The sequence below is a fragment of the Gobio gobio genome, assembly GCF_949357685.1.
Source record: "Gobio gobio genome assembly, chromosome: 16".
NCBI lineage: Eukaryota > Metazoa > Chordata > Actinopteri > Cypriniformes > Gobionidae > Gobio > Gobio gobio.
Window position 1 is genome coordinate 36,753,084 of NC_137109.1, and position 13,869 is coordinate 36,766,952.

The following is a 13,869-nucleotide window of genomic DNA, read 5'->3' on the forward strand; positions in this document are numbered from 1 at the left end:
GACTTGATTATCTTGGAGAGCCTCTCTATCCAGGTTTAGTATACCGACAGTTGGAATGAGAATAATGACGTGGACTGTCAATAGTGTGATAGTGAATTGTGTAGATGAGGTTTGCCAAGGCTTAGTTAATGAATTCACTCCTCATAAATATTCAGTTAGTGCATTTACCAACTGCTTCTGAATGTAATTAATAACATCAAGGATTGGTGTAATACATAGAACTGATAACTATTTCAGTCCTAAGACCAAGGTGCTGATACTTCAAATCAATCACTTCAAGACTTTCCATATGAATTGAGCTGTTCTGTCCAAGATTTTCTGAAGACACACGATTGCTTAACAGATTTAATTTAGTCTTTTAGTCACATAAACATTAATCAATTCACACATCACACATGGTGAATGGAAGCTTAAGCATGTAGGGTGACCACCCGTCCCACTTTGCGTTGTACCGCACAGCATTTTCACCCCTTGTCCCGCATGTCGCATTTTGAGAAAATGAGAATATGATTTAATGATCATATTGAGAAAAAATGCATGCGTTCTTTTGCCTTTTTAACAAAGAATATTATTTATTATTTTTGCGGCATTGTTTTTCACCTATATTTAACAGCGCTTCGTCAGAAGTAACATCCCGCCTTACACAAAAACAACAGCCGTTTTTTTTTATCCTATCCAATGGTTGAAAAGAAAGGAGTAAACACGGTCACTAGTAGGTTGTGACGGCTGTCAATCAAAATGTGGAGCGGTGATTCGTTCCATGTGTTCCCTGTCAGAAAACGAATGGATAATTCTGTATATAAATTAATATATTAGACTCTCAATTGACTCATTTCATGTTATTTTATTTGATCATTATTTATTTTGTTGGATTTTAGTGAGACTTGGTCAGAACGGTTTCAAAAATAGTTATCTGCATGATGCCTGCTGCCTTTGGGCTCAGTGATGTTGAAATTAAATGACATGTAAAATAAAGATTATACAACAGTTTCAGGTTATGTTTTAGTGTTGGTAACATGCCCCACATTGTCCCACACAAACGTAGTAATCGTCCCACATTTGGTTTGTTTGATGGTGGTCACCCTATGTTCACTTGATGTGCAAGAACCAATGAGGTTCATTCTTGTGTTACGCAGCACGTTTGAGCTTCAGCAAGAACCAACAAGGTTTGTTCTTGTGCGTCAAGCAGGTTCAGTTGAGCTTCTGTTTATGTTCGCTGATCAATGTTTATATGTGTATAAAAGCCTGAATTCAATCTGTTCAACATATAAAGCGATCGTGTCTCTTCAGAAATGTTGGACTAAACCGCTCAATGCATATGGATTAGTTTTTCTAATGGATTAGTTCTCTTTATGAACTTTTGGAAGCGTCAAATTTTCAGTTGCGTAACTGTCAATGGAGGGACAGAAATCTCTCAAATTTCATCAAAAAGATCTTCATTTGTGTTCCAAAGAAAGTCTTACGAGTTTGGAACGATATGAGAGTGAGTAAAGGATGACATTCCTTTTCACAATTTTCATTTAAAGGTGAACGAACCCTTCAAGCCAGTAAAATGAGTTTCATCCAGTCTGGACTAGCGGTCATTGATAAGTCAATGCAAGACAATAATTTCAAAAAGAACTGTCATATTGAAAAAATTTGCCTATACAGCTCAAATACTGTGCCAGCTTTAACAAGATTACAGTGAGTGGATTACACAACTATGCAACATTCTTTAATCTGACACCTCTGTCACAGATGTGAAGCCTAAGCGGTGATCGTCTTCATAAAAATGGCATTTATGTCACTGCTATATATTAAACGGGCAATAAAAAGAAATGTGAGCGAGCATTAAAGTAGATCAAATGTGCATAGACACGTTTTGCCTGTAGCAACTCAGCAGTAAGACCTGGTTAGCACAAGTAACTTAATGCTGTTTAATTAAATCATGTCAAGGATAAAGGCATCCTAACAATACATTAGAGACACTTTGCTTGCTGCCCTAAAATTGATGTTTTAGCCTTTCATAGAGGACATTACAAATCAGTGTTTGTCCTCCGGAGGGAAAATACTTTCATAGAGCTACACAAGATTATGCCTTTCATAGTTTTATGCCAGGTTAACATTCGTTCGCCTTCCTGTGACTCATCACATTCCTCATCGAAACAGATCAGGAGAGGGAGAGAGCACTCAGAGGAGATCAGCTCTATAAATAAAGAGGATAAGGCATGATTAGCATATACTTCCTGCCCCCTTACGTATGCCAGTGTCTCAGCAGACAGGAGGCAGCAGATTGTTTCAAATCTCCGGCCTCTCCGGAGCGCCACAGTCTGTGGCGAACACAGCCCGCCCCTTCATGCCATTAACGCTGGGACCTCCGGAGTGTTAGATCAGGTATTGGGTGCCAAACTAGTGGGGAAGAGGAAGGCTTTATCACGTTTCTTTGAGGTGCCTGGTTTTAAACCGTCCTCGATCGTACGTGGACGTTCAAAAAGGTCAAAGCCAATCCACAAAATAAGGTCATGCTTTGACATGATCACACAGTCGAATCATTTGGATCTGGTCTGTTGAACAGCTTGCCGGCTGTTTAGAATCGAAAACTTTAGGTCAGATGAGGGAGAAGGTCAAATCATCATGCCCTGGTAGATACAAAAAGATTAACTAGAACGCTATATGGAAAGATAATCTCGTAATTTCGCATAAAGTTAGATTAGCCACAAGAATACTTTTGGATCTTTGCGAGATCACTGTTTCCATAGGAACACAACGTTTAACAGCCATCAGCACTCTCAAAATGAAGCAACAGACATGATCAACAACCAGAGAATGATACAAGAGAAGATAAATGAGGAAAGAAACAGCTAACAATTGTTAGCAGATAACACAGAGCATCCCTTGATCCGATTCATTTCTGATGTAAAAATAAATCAAATTAATATGATAAATAAATAATAAAATTCATTAATTAAAATACATTAAAAATAATAATACATGATCAAATAAAATTGTTATTGTTGCTATTTATTATTGTAATTATTATTAAATTTGTATTATAATTTAGTTATTCTACAGACATCATTTTCAGTGATATACTGTCCAAAACTTCAATATGAGTCCAACAGAAGTTTCACCTGCAGCTATAATTCATTCCCCTTTTGTGTCTTTAGTACAGTGATGAAATTTTATATAATAAAATATAGAGGAGCAATTTGAACCGTGTTTTAAGTATCACAGCTCTCTTGAGAGATGGCAGGCAAATGGTGTGCATTAATAACCTAACAATAACAAAGACGAAAAACAGATGCTGTAGGCAAAACACAAATATTCACTTAAAAGTTTCTTGTAATGGTAATACATGGTAACTCTGGTAATAAAATCAAATGCTGTAAAGAGTCATAGCTTAATTAAAACTGTATAACTAAATACAATCATGCATTAATTCTCAAAGCGATGCTTGCCTTCACATGCCGCCACAACTGATTAGTCTTAGACCGATATATCGGCCGGCCGATATAATCGGCCCGATATTTGCAGTTTTTACGTGTATCGGCATCGGCCGATACAAGGCTGCTGCGTTTGCCGATATTTTTTCCCTGCATTATTTACAGACAGGCGTCCACAGGCAGCTCTCACCGTCTTCAAACTGTCTTGCTCTCCCTAGCGCATATTAATCAAAATCAATTGAGAATTGACACGATGGTAAAAGGTTGAAAGACCGAAGTTTCACGTGGAGCATTGGGAGATTTTTTCCTGAATTACAGCTGGTGTTGCTCTACAAGAGATAAAGTTAAGTGCACATACACTCTAAAAAATGCTGGGTTAAAAATAACCCAAGTTGGGTTGAAAATGGACTAACCCATCAATTGGGTTGTTTTAAGCAAACATTTAACCCAACCGCTGGGTCAAAACAACCCAATTGCTGGGTTAGTCCATATTCAACCCAACTTGGGTTATTTTTAACCCAGCATTTTTTATAGTGTAACCATTAAATTACTAGGTTGTAAATAGTTTTAAAATTAAGTATAGTACAGTCAGTGTGCACTTTATTATGCTGCTTGCTTGTTGATACTGCGTGCAAATAGTGTAATTATTTTATTTATGCTTAAATATTTATTTTCAGAATTTATTTTCACCACTGAACTCTTTTTCTTGTTCTACCTCACCTGTTTTTACTATTTGTTATACTTTTTATTTTATTTGTTATACTTTTTATATACTTTTTTTTTGTTCAATAAATGTTCCTTTTTTAAATTGTAAATTTTAAATTGTTATCATCATGATCATTGTGTCATTTTTATGATGTAAATTGAGAGAGCAAAAAGCAGTATCGGCTCCAAATATCGGCTCAAGAAAATCGGCAGCCCGTATCGGTCATCGGCTAAGGCTGATGAAAAAAAATCGGTATCGGCATCGGAACTAAAAAATCCATATCGGTCGATCCCTACAACTGATGCGGAGGAAACTGCCAGGTTTAAAGGGATAGTTTACCCAAAAATTTTAATTGTTATTTTTTACTCACCCTCATGTTGTTCCAAACATATACAACTACACAACTACCACTATGATGCTTCAAAAAGTTCATAAAGAGATTCTAAAAAAAATGAACTGAGCAGTTTATTCACATTAGAACATAAACAGAAGCTCAACCGTACATGCTTTAATAACGCACAAGAACAAACCTCCTTGGTTCTTGCGGAAACTCACACGTGCTGTGTAACACAAGAGAATAAACTTCAATGGTTCTCGCACATCAACCGAACATTCTTGAGGTTCTGTTTACCTCAACGGAAATTACTAAAAACACTGAATTATGCATGCCAGACAAGTAATTTGACAGTCATTTTGTAAAGAAAAACTACGCACCTGGGTACATACGTATTCAAACGCACTTGCCTAAAGACTAAACATATAATGCTTGCATGCATGCCGTCACCATTCTCACAGATTCATGTTTTATGAAATTTAGACGAAGATGATAACGGTATCGTTTCAAAACTATTTAAAAACCTATTTCAAAGTTTGCGTTCTCAAGCCACCAAACACTGTTGTCATGCAAATGAATAGCCAGAATGCATTAAAAGTTAAAATGGTGTCGTGTGTGGGCCCCAAAGTAACTATGATTATTTTTCATTAGTTGACGGAAATGAATCAATCAAAACCCTACTTTAGCTGGACAATAACTTGTTTCTAGAGCTGTTGTACAGCCAAAACAATCTCTCTTCCATTAATTTCATATTATCACTGTAAAGCTGCTTTGAAACAATCTTGTAAAAAGCGCTATATAAATGAAGGTGACTTGACTTGACAACTGATGTGTGAGTTGATTAATATGTATATGTGAATAAAAGCTTAAATTCAATCTGTTCATTATATAAAGCGATCATGTCTCTTCAGAAAGTTTGGAATAATCCACTCAATTCATATTAATTAGTTTTATGATCTCGTTATTCACTTTTTGAAGAGTCGTTTGCTGCGTCCGAAACCTGGAAAATGCTGCCTTCGGAGGACACATTTCAAGATAGGAAGGCATCAAGGCACGTCCAAATCTAATGTTAGCTTCACTTCCTGTCTCCTGAGAGACCTTCATCCGATCGATTTTTGCATATATGTATCCTTCGCTGCCTTTGATATCCCACAATCTTGTTCCTTCCATTCTGTGACGGTTGAGCTGGGGAAAAATGATGCCGTCCGAAAGTTGCGTTTGCTGGTCATTTCTAGCGAAAAATGACTAATGTAGTAATTAAATATTTAAATATTAAATAAAATTAAATATTCTCACCAAAGCTCTCTCTATTTTGCTGTAGATCATTAAACGGTTACACTGCCTAAGAAGTCTGCCGAAATTAGTTTTGTGAGGTGCCTTCATGCACAAACTCTATTGTCTGATAAGGCAGCGAGGCAACAAGTCAGCTGCCTAGGTTTTCGGACGCAGCCAAATTGGTAGTTGCATAGACTTATGCCGCGTTCCAAGCAACCCATAACCCGTGTTTTTCCCAACCTTCTACCCGTGAAAGTGCACTGGAACGGCAGTCAAACCCGTGACTTCCCACCCGTGAACTTGTACTAGATAGATGTACTCCCAGTTACGAGCTCTGATGTCACATAGCGAAACAACAATGACAGCCCCATACGGATGCTGTGTTTATGAAAAAAATATACAAATAACGTTAAATAAAAGGTATAACAGCTTCATTTGATATATGCACCGTTTTTTCCCTTCCGTTTCCCTCAAATAAAGCCAGCGTTTCAACCAAAATTACCCGGAACAATTTGTACCAGGAACTTTTTTTACAGGAACTTTCCCCCCCCCCAGATCTGCTACTGTCTGCATTTCCACTGCGGTCTAAAGTACCGGGAAGATTAGGCAAATTAGTCCGGTGATGTAGGACTGCGCGCGGCTGCTCCTCCCAGTCAGTGACGGACAGTAATCATTTTTGCGCAATACTGTCTGCAACAATAACGAGGAGATGCAAGCAGCGCTGCTTTTGGTATGGTTTAATAAAGAGGTCAATAACAAAACGGCGGAAAAGAGACGAGCGCTGATACTAAAGCGTATTCTGAAAGCTCGTAAAGCTAGATTTAAAATAAGACAACGTATGTTATTATCAGTTATTACGGACATTGACCGTGATGGCTGAGACGAACGCGCGCCATCAGACAGAAAAGAGCAAGACTGATATTTACTGAACGCAGAACGAACGAACCTCGCAAAAGACTTTTAAAACTGCCGGTTGAAATAAAATGCGGCGTGAGTTCAACCAATCAGCATGTTCAGCGCCTAAGTCCCACCCCCGAAAGTTCCCGAACTTTGAAAAAGTACTACCCCGGGAGCAGGGCTGTTTGGAGGGGGAAATATTTACCCGGAACTTCATTTAGACCCTGGTTCCTGCGGTCGAAACACACCGAGTACCACCCCAAAGTTCCTAGTTCCTGGGTAAAGTTCCTGCGGTGGAAACGCGGCTTAAGCAAGTAAGCACCTTTGGCGATAGAAATTATTGTAAATTTAGCATAAGCCTCGTACGGTCCGCCATGCTTTGTTTACATCTAGCTACCATATGATTCCTTGCGCTCAAGCACTTTGGCGTGACTTTGCCTGGAACGCTACAAAGTCGTGAGTCATGGTTTGAAGTTGTAACTTGCGGGGTCAAAAACCTGCCTGAAACGCAGCATTAGTAGAGCAGTGTTTCCCAACCACGATCCTGGAGGCACACCAACACTGCACATTTTGCATGTCTTCTTTATCTGCCACGCCCATTTCAGGTCTTTGAGTCTCCACTAATAAGATGATCATTTGAATCAGGTGTGTTTGATTAGGGACACATGTAGGGTTGCCACCTTCAGTGTGGCAAAATAAGGGACACCCATTCACGATGGGTATATCAATATAGCCTAGCTAAATGATCAATTAATAATAACATTAATTAGGCTATAATCTATTAATTATCCTGTCTAAAAAATATATAATAGTTATGTCTGCCAAGCTCTGATAATGTATGGAATATTATATTAATATAGCCTATAATCCATTTAAAAAAAAACAATAGGCATGGCATAGGCCCTACCTTTAGAAGCACGGATGTCTCTCTGTAAAGTGTGCAGTTCGCCTGAGGTTCATCATGAGTTACTGGACAGACCCATTGATACCTTTTTTCTATTCAGCTCTATATCTGGAGATCCTTTTGCGTTCAAACGGTGGACGCAAGCTCTACATGTTTTTAAAAAAACGCGCAAGTTTACAGCTCCTGTTCTCGAGACTCCACCGCTATGGCAACAAAGCCGCAAAAACGCAATCACGCGCAAATGAGCTTCTCTACTACTTATTACGAAATTGATTTCTTTATATTTGCTATCAGTATTCTCCACACTGCAAAATCCTTGTGTGTTTATTGAACTATGTGTGGACCTATGTAAAAAACGGGACAAATCGCGTCCCATATTGGTTTGATACGGGACGCGTAATTTTGCTTGTAAATTCGGGACGATTCCGTATTTCACGGGACGGGTGGCAACCCTAGACAGTAGACACATGCAAAATGTGTAGTGTTGGTGTGCCTCCAGGATCGTGGTTGAGAAACACTGTAGTAGAGGGACAGAAATCTCTCAGATTTCATTCAAAATGTCTTTGTTTGTGTTTCGAAGATGAACAAAAGTCTCTCAGGTTTGGAACGACATGAGGGTGAGTAAATGATGACAAGATTTTCCTTTTTTTGGGTGAACTACGCCTTTAAGACGCTGGCAGGTAAGTTGCCCCTGAAAAAACAAGTTCCGTACATGCTAATTAGAGAAGAAAGAATAACTTCACGCCTGTAGAGGTCTATCTGTCCTCCAAATCAAAGAATGAACAACATCTTAATAGGAAATGATCTGAAACCATTCCCCTTTAATGAATGTCGCCTCTCCCCTCCCATTCCAGCCGAGAAACTATACAATGTAATGACATATGCCACTAATGAAAAACATTTTCCAATGCAGACTCCAAATAAAATCAGACAGAATTAATTACAGTGAGGCGTACTGACCTTTTCAGCTTGATAAATCATAAAGCGGCATTAGGCCTGTAGACATAGAATACCTGGCTTTGATAAACAATATCCTCCTCTTGTATTGACCCAAGAAAAGCAGTGCACAGATATTACCAAACTGAGTTCTGACTGAAAGTGACTATCTATCCAAGGTCTCTAACTTATTTTCTTTCTGGATCCATCATATATTTCATCATTTAAGCTATCAGTTTTACCAATTGCATTCCATCATTCCAACTTGAGCCCAGGCACCCTTTTTAGGGGCAAACGCATCCCACGGCTTTAAAAAAAGAATCTTTTTAACACCATTTCTAAAGCAGCTGCATGCTTTTTATACCTCTTCATTATGAATTCCCCTTTTGATTGGTACATTTCAATCACAAACCTATTCACTGAACTCATGATTGACTGGAGTGGGAAAGAGATGTGGCACTTGACAGTTGCCTAAGAAAGTTTTTACCAATCCAGAAGGAAAATGAAGCTCAAATCTTTCATAACCATTCTTTGATATATTTAAACTTGATATTTAAATGCCAGATACACAGAGATGTTTGTTATTACTCGCTTGATATTATTAAGATTGTATGACCCCCTTAAGGCAGTTTTTTCACACCTCTGATGAGTTATGCACATCTAGAATGTCTATATTATCTTGTCGCCATAAACACACAATTACATGTATGCTGGTTAGTAAAAAAAGCCAAAGCAATTACATTTATTTTACTTTTCCTATCAGAATCTAGAGCTAAAAAAGCCCTAATTACACACCTGTGCATATAACCAAAAAAGCTCAATGCTCCTTGACCTGAATACAATGCAAATACAAGGCAATTCACAACTGCTGATGACTATAATTAGCATGCATTAGCCTACACAATACTTGGACTGACCATTTCAAAACATTCACACCCATGTAGATGGGTACAGAAACTGTCATTAAGACTACTGTGTTTAAATGGTAGCTACTGTGCTTCCAGGAAGAAGAAAAAACACGCAGAGATGGCCAAACATGGAAATTTGCTAAATGCATTGGGCCATTAAGACAAATTAAAAGGAATGCACTGCAGTAGTCCGCTCTAATGCACTAATGTTATTGATTGCAAGTCATGGTTCCAGTTTGAGTCACAGTCCGTAACAATATCTCGCAGTAGAGTAAGATAGGAGAGTGCTGCAATCTCTGAAAAACCAGCTCTAAAAGCCATTCCAAATGCTGGTCTAATGCTGTTTTCTCAACCACTGATGCATAATCGGATGTTTGTGGTGATATAAATATAGCTCTGTGTATGGAAGGTGATGAACTCATCAGAAAACCAAAGAAAAGTTGGCTGCGTCTCATTCTAAATCAGTACACAAATTTGGGGACTATCAAGAGTCCACTCAATACGATTCGGTTACCAAAACTAACCGAATGTATAAAATGTATCAAAACATGAACTTCGGTTCGGACCTGGGTGCGGACTTTCAGGTGTGAAAACGCCCTGAATTTAAAAGTAACATTATAATATTTAAACATAAACAGGAACTTCCTGTAAATGGTCTGAAAGTCCGAACCATACAGAAAATGCTTTCACACTAGAAACAAACCGAACCTTTGTTCAGTTTGATCCGGACCGAAACTACCTCTTTTCGTCGGACCAAATTTCGTCTGTTTGGTCCGGACCGTGGTATGGGGGAGGTTTCACACCTGTAATTTTGATTCGGACCAAACTGAAAAGTCCGAAAATCCGGACCTAACAAGGTAGGTGTGAAAACGCCCTAAGAAAAAGAGTTTTTTAACGGGATGGCAGACAGCAGTGAGTAAAATAATAGATGCCCCAGTCACGTTTAAGTCCAAAGTCTGGAAAACCAGCACTTAAGGCAAGCCAATACAGGCAAAAACATTTTTGTTCATGCATCTGTCAATTTTATTGCTTTTTGGCTTTTCATAAAGTGTTTTTTTTTTTTTCAGATTAGTGGAAAGGAAACATTCAAAATGATACTATTAAGTGTAGCCTATCTTTTATAGCACTTTATCTATTTTCATCTCTGGATTTCAATTACAATACATATATTTAAAGGCTGTTTTCTCAAGATCTCCCAAGACTCCGGCACTGAGCAAGAAATCTCCACTTCAGTACCAATTACATACACCAAACTTTACCGTTTTATTCCTATCTACATTCTGAAGGTTTTTACAGAGGGGTTTGTTAATATATTTATATATATTTGCCTAATTTTATACATTTTATTCTTAAAGAAATTGTGAAAATTAACTTTTTTCTGGCTGTTGACAGTATTTTCTGATTTATGGAGTACTAAAAGACAAGACACGTTTACTTCCTTGAAAATAAATTACAGCACAGCAATACAACAACACAATTAAATTACCTTTCACAATAGATAAGATAATGCAACTCTGTTAAGATCATTTACAACTCTGTTATAGAGCTACATCTGGTAATTATTTGTTCAATAACATACCTTACTCACCTGCTATAATAATACAAATCTGTTTAAAAAAGCATCTTGTTAAATTGTTAATTTTGAACCAATAAATTTGCATAGCAAAAGTAATAGTAAGCAGCCAATACTCATATGTTTTTATGGTGCATTCTGGGATGTTTTCAGTGCACTGGAACATGGCCAAGTCCCTGGACAGTGTACTTCATACTAAACTAGGGAGAAAATATAAGGTGCGTCCAAATTCATGTACTTATGCACTATTCTATGCTGTTTTGTAGTATAAATAGTGCGAGTAGTGTGCTCACACTGAATTGTGAACTTAACTCTTTGCCCACCAAACATGGAATTTTCCATTTTTTGTGAGAAAACACTTCCCCACCAGAATTTTCCATGTTTTTACTGTTAGACGCTAGGGGGCACTATGCCACATCTCCTGAAAGAGTAATGAATCTCCTGATCAAAACACATACAAAGAAGTTGCCGAAACAAGCAATATCATATGTAATCATATGCATATGTAAAATAACGCGATCACCAACATTAAACAGCATAACATTACTGAATGAAATGGAGGTCTATCAGTCTCCGATGTTGAATGAGAAAATAACCATATAGTTCATACACTACACGGTTGAGTACATAGTACATAAATACGTTGTGTATAAGTGCATAGTGTATAGTGCGTAATATGGGACACAACTGAAGTCAAATTGTTGTACAATTGCAGCCCAAAGAAGGTCTACTTATATGACATTTTAAAATCTAATGTAACTGAACAATTAAGCATTCTTAAAGGGTTAGATCACCCAAAAATGAAAATTCTGTCATTAATTACTCACCCTCATGTCGTTGGACACCCGTAAGACCTCCGTTCATATTCGGAACACAAATGAAGATATTTTAGTTGAAAGCTGATGGCTGAGAAAGGCTTCAGACAGGCCTCCATTGGCATTCAGTACATTTACACTTCCAATATCCATGAAAGGCACTTAAAACGTCGTTACAAAGTCCATCTCACCACAGTGGCTCTACAATAATTTTACGATGCGACGACAATAGTTTTTGTGCGCAAAAAAAAATCAAAATAACACCTTTATCCAACTTGTTCTCGACTTCCGTGTATGCCTCCACAACGCATGCGCGAGAATATGACGCAGATCCGGCGTTCGGACACATGACCCAGAAGCGATTTGTTTACGAGCAGAGGAAGACGCGCGTGTCTAAGCTGTTGGATTCTACATTGATCGTGCTTTAGGTCTCGGCGTAGTGCTCAAAATGGGGCTTAAGTGTGTATTTCATGGATTCCCGAACGCCGGCGCTACGTCATATTCTCGCGCATGCGTCGTGGAGGCACACACGGAAGTCGAGAACAAGTTGGATAAAGGTGTTATTTTGATTTTTTTTTGCGCACAAAAACTATTGTCGTCGCATCGTAAAATTATTGTAGAGTCACTGTGGTGAGATAGACTTTGTAACAACGTTTTAAGTGCCTTTCATGGATCTTGGAAGTGTCAATGTACTGAATGCCAATGGAGGCCTGTCTGAAGCCTTTCTCAGCAATTAGCTTTCAACTAAAATATCTTCATTTGTGTTCCGAATATGAACGGAGGTCTTACAGGTGTCCAACGACATGAGGGTGAGTAATTAATGACAGAATTTTCATTTTTGGGTGAACTAACCCTTTAACACAAGTCAACAACACCTGCGTCAATATCTTCGATGTGTACAGTCACAGTTATCTGTTCCATATTCCATCTGTCCTTTGTTAGTATTAAAAAAAAATTTGAAACTATAAATATTTATTCAAGGAGGTTACACAAAGCAGTCTCCTCTAATCTCCCACGGCGTGCCAGCATGTCAGACAAAACAGTAGAGCAGAGGTACATTCATCAACGCACCTGTGGATGACAGGGATGAAGAAATAGTGCTGTTTCTCACTCAGCCACAGAAGTGACAGGCAGATAGACTTTGCAGGATGCCTGATATCTTTTCAGAGCACACATCTGTAATACTGAGACAGTGGTGTCTCACTCCATAAACAAGTGGGCAGATAAAAGAGAGAGTGACCAGGATACAAGTGCAGTCAACACTTGCTCACCCTTTATTTAAATTTGTCCATAAAGGACTGAGTTCACTAAAGTGCTCTGGTACATTTGAAGGAAAAACAAGACTTTGTTCTCAAGGGTGGAATATCTGATCCATGTGACTTATATTTCACTATATTTCAAATAGTGATGCACCGAAATGAAAATTCTGGGCCGAAACCGAAAATTTAGGATGCACTTGGCCGAAAACCGAAACTGAAGCCGAAAATGGCTTCTTTTAAAAACGTATACTTTATATATATACACAGTGAGGAAAATAAGTATTTGAACACCCTGCTATTTTGCAAGTTCTCCCACTTAGAAATCATGGAGGGGTCTGAAATTGTCATCGTAGGTGCATGTCCACTGTGAGAGACATAATCTATAAAAAAAATCCAGAAATCACAATGTATGATTTTTTAACTATTTATTTGTATGATACAGCTGCAAATAAGTATTTGAACACCTGTCTATCAGCTAGAATTCTGACCCTCAAAGACCTGTTAGTCTGCCTTTTAAATGTCCACCTCCACTCCATTTATTATCCTAAATTAGATGCACCTGTTTGAGGTCGTTAGCTGCATAAAGACACCTGTCCACCCCATACAATCAGTAAGAATCCAACTACTAACATGGCCAAGACCAAAGAGCTGTCCAAAGACACTAGAGACAAAATTGTACACCTCCACAAGGCTGGAAAGGGCTACGGGGAAATTGCCAAGCAGCTTGGTGAAAAAAAGTTCCACTGTTGGAGCAATCATTAGAAAATGGAAGAAGCTAAACATGACTGTCAATCTCCCTCGGACTGGGGCTCCATGCAAGATCTCACCTCGTGGGGTCTA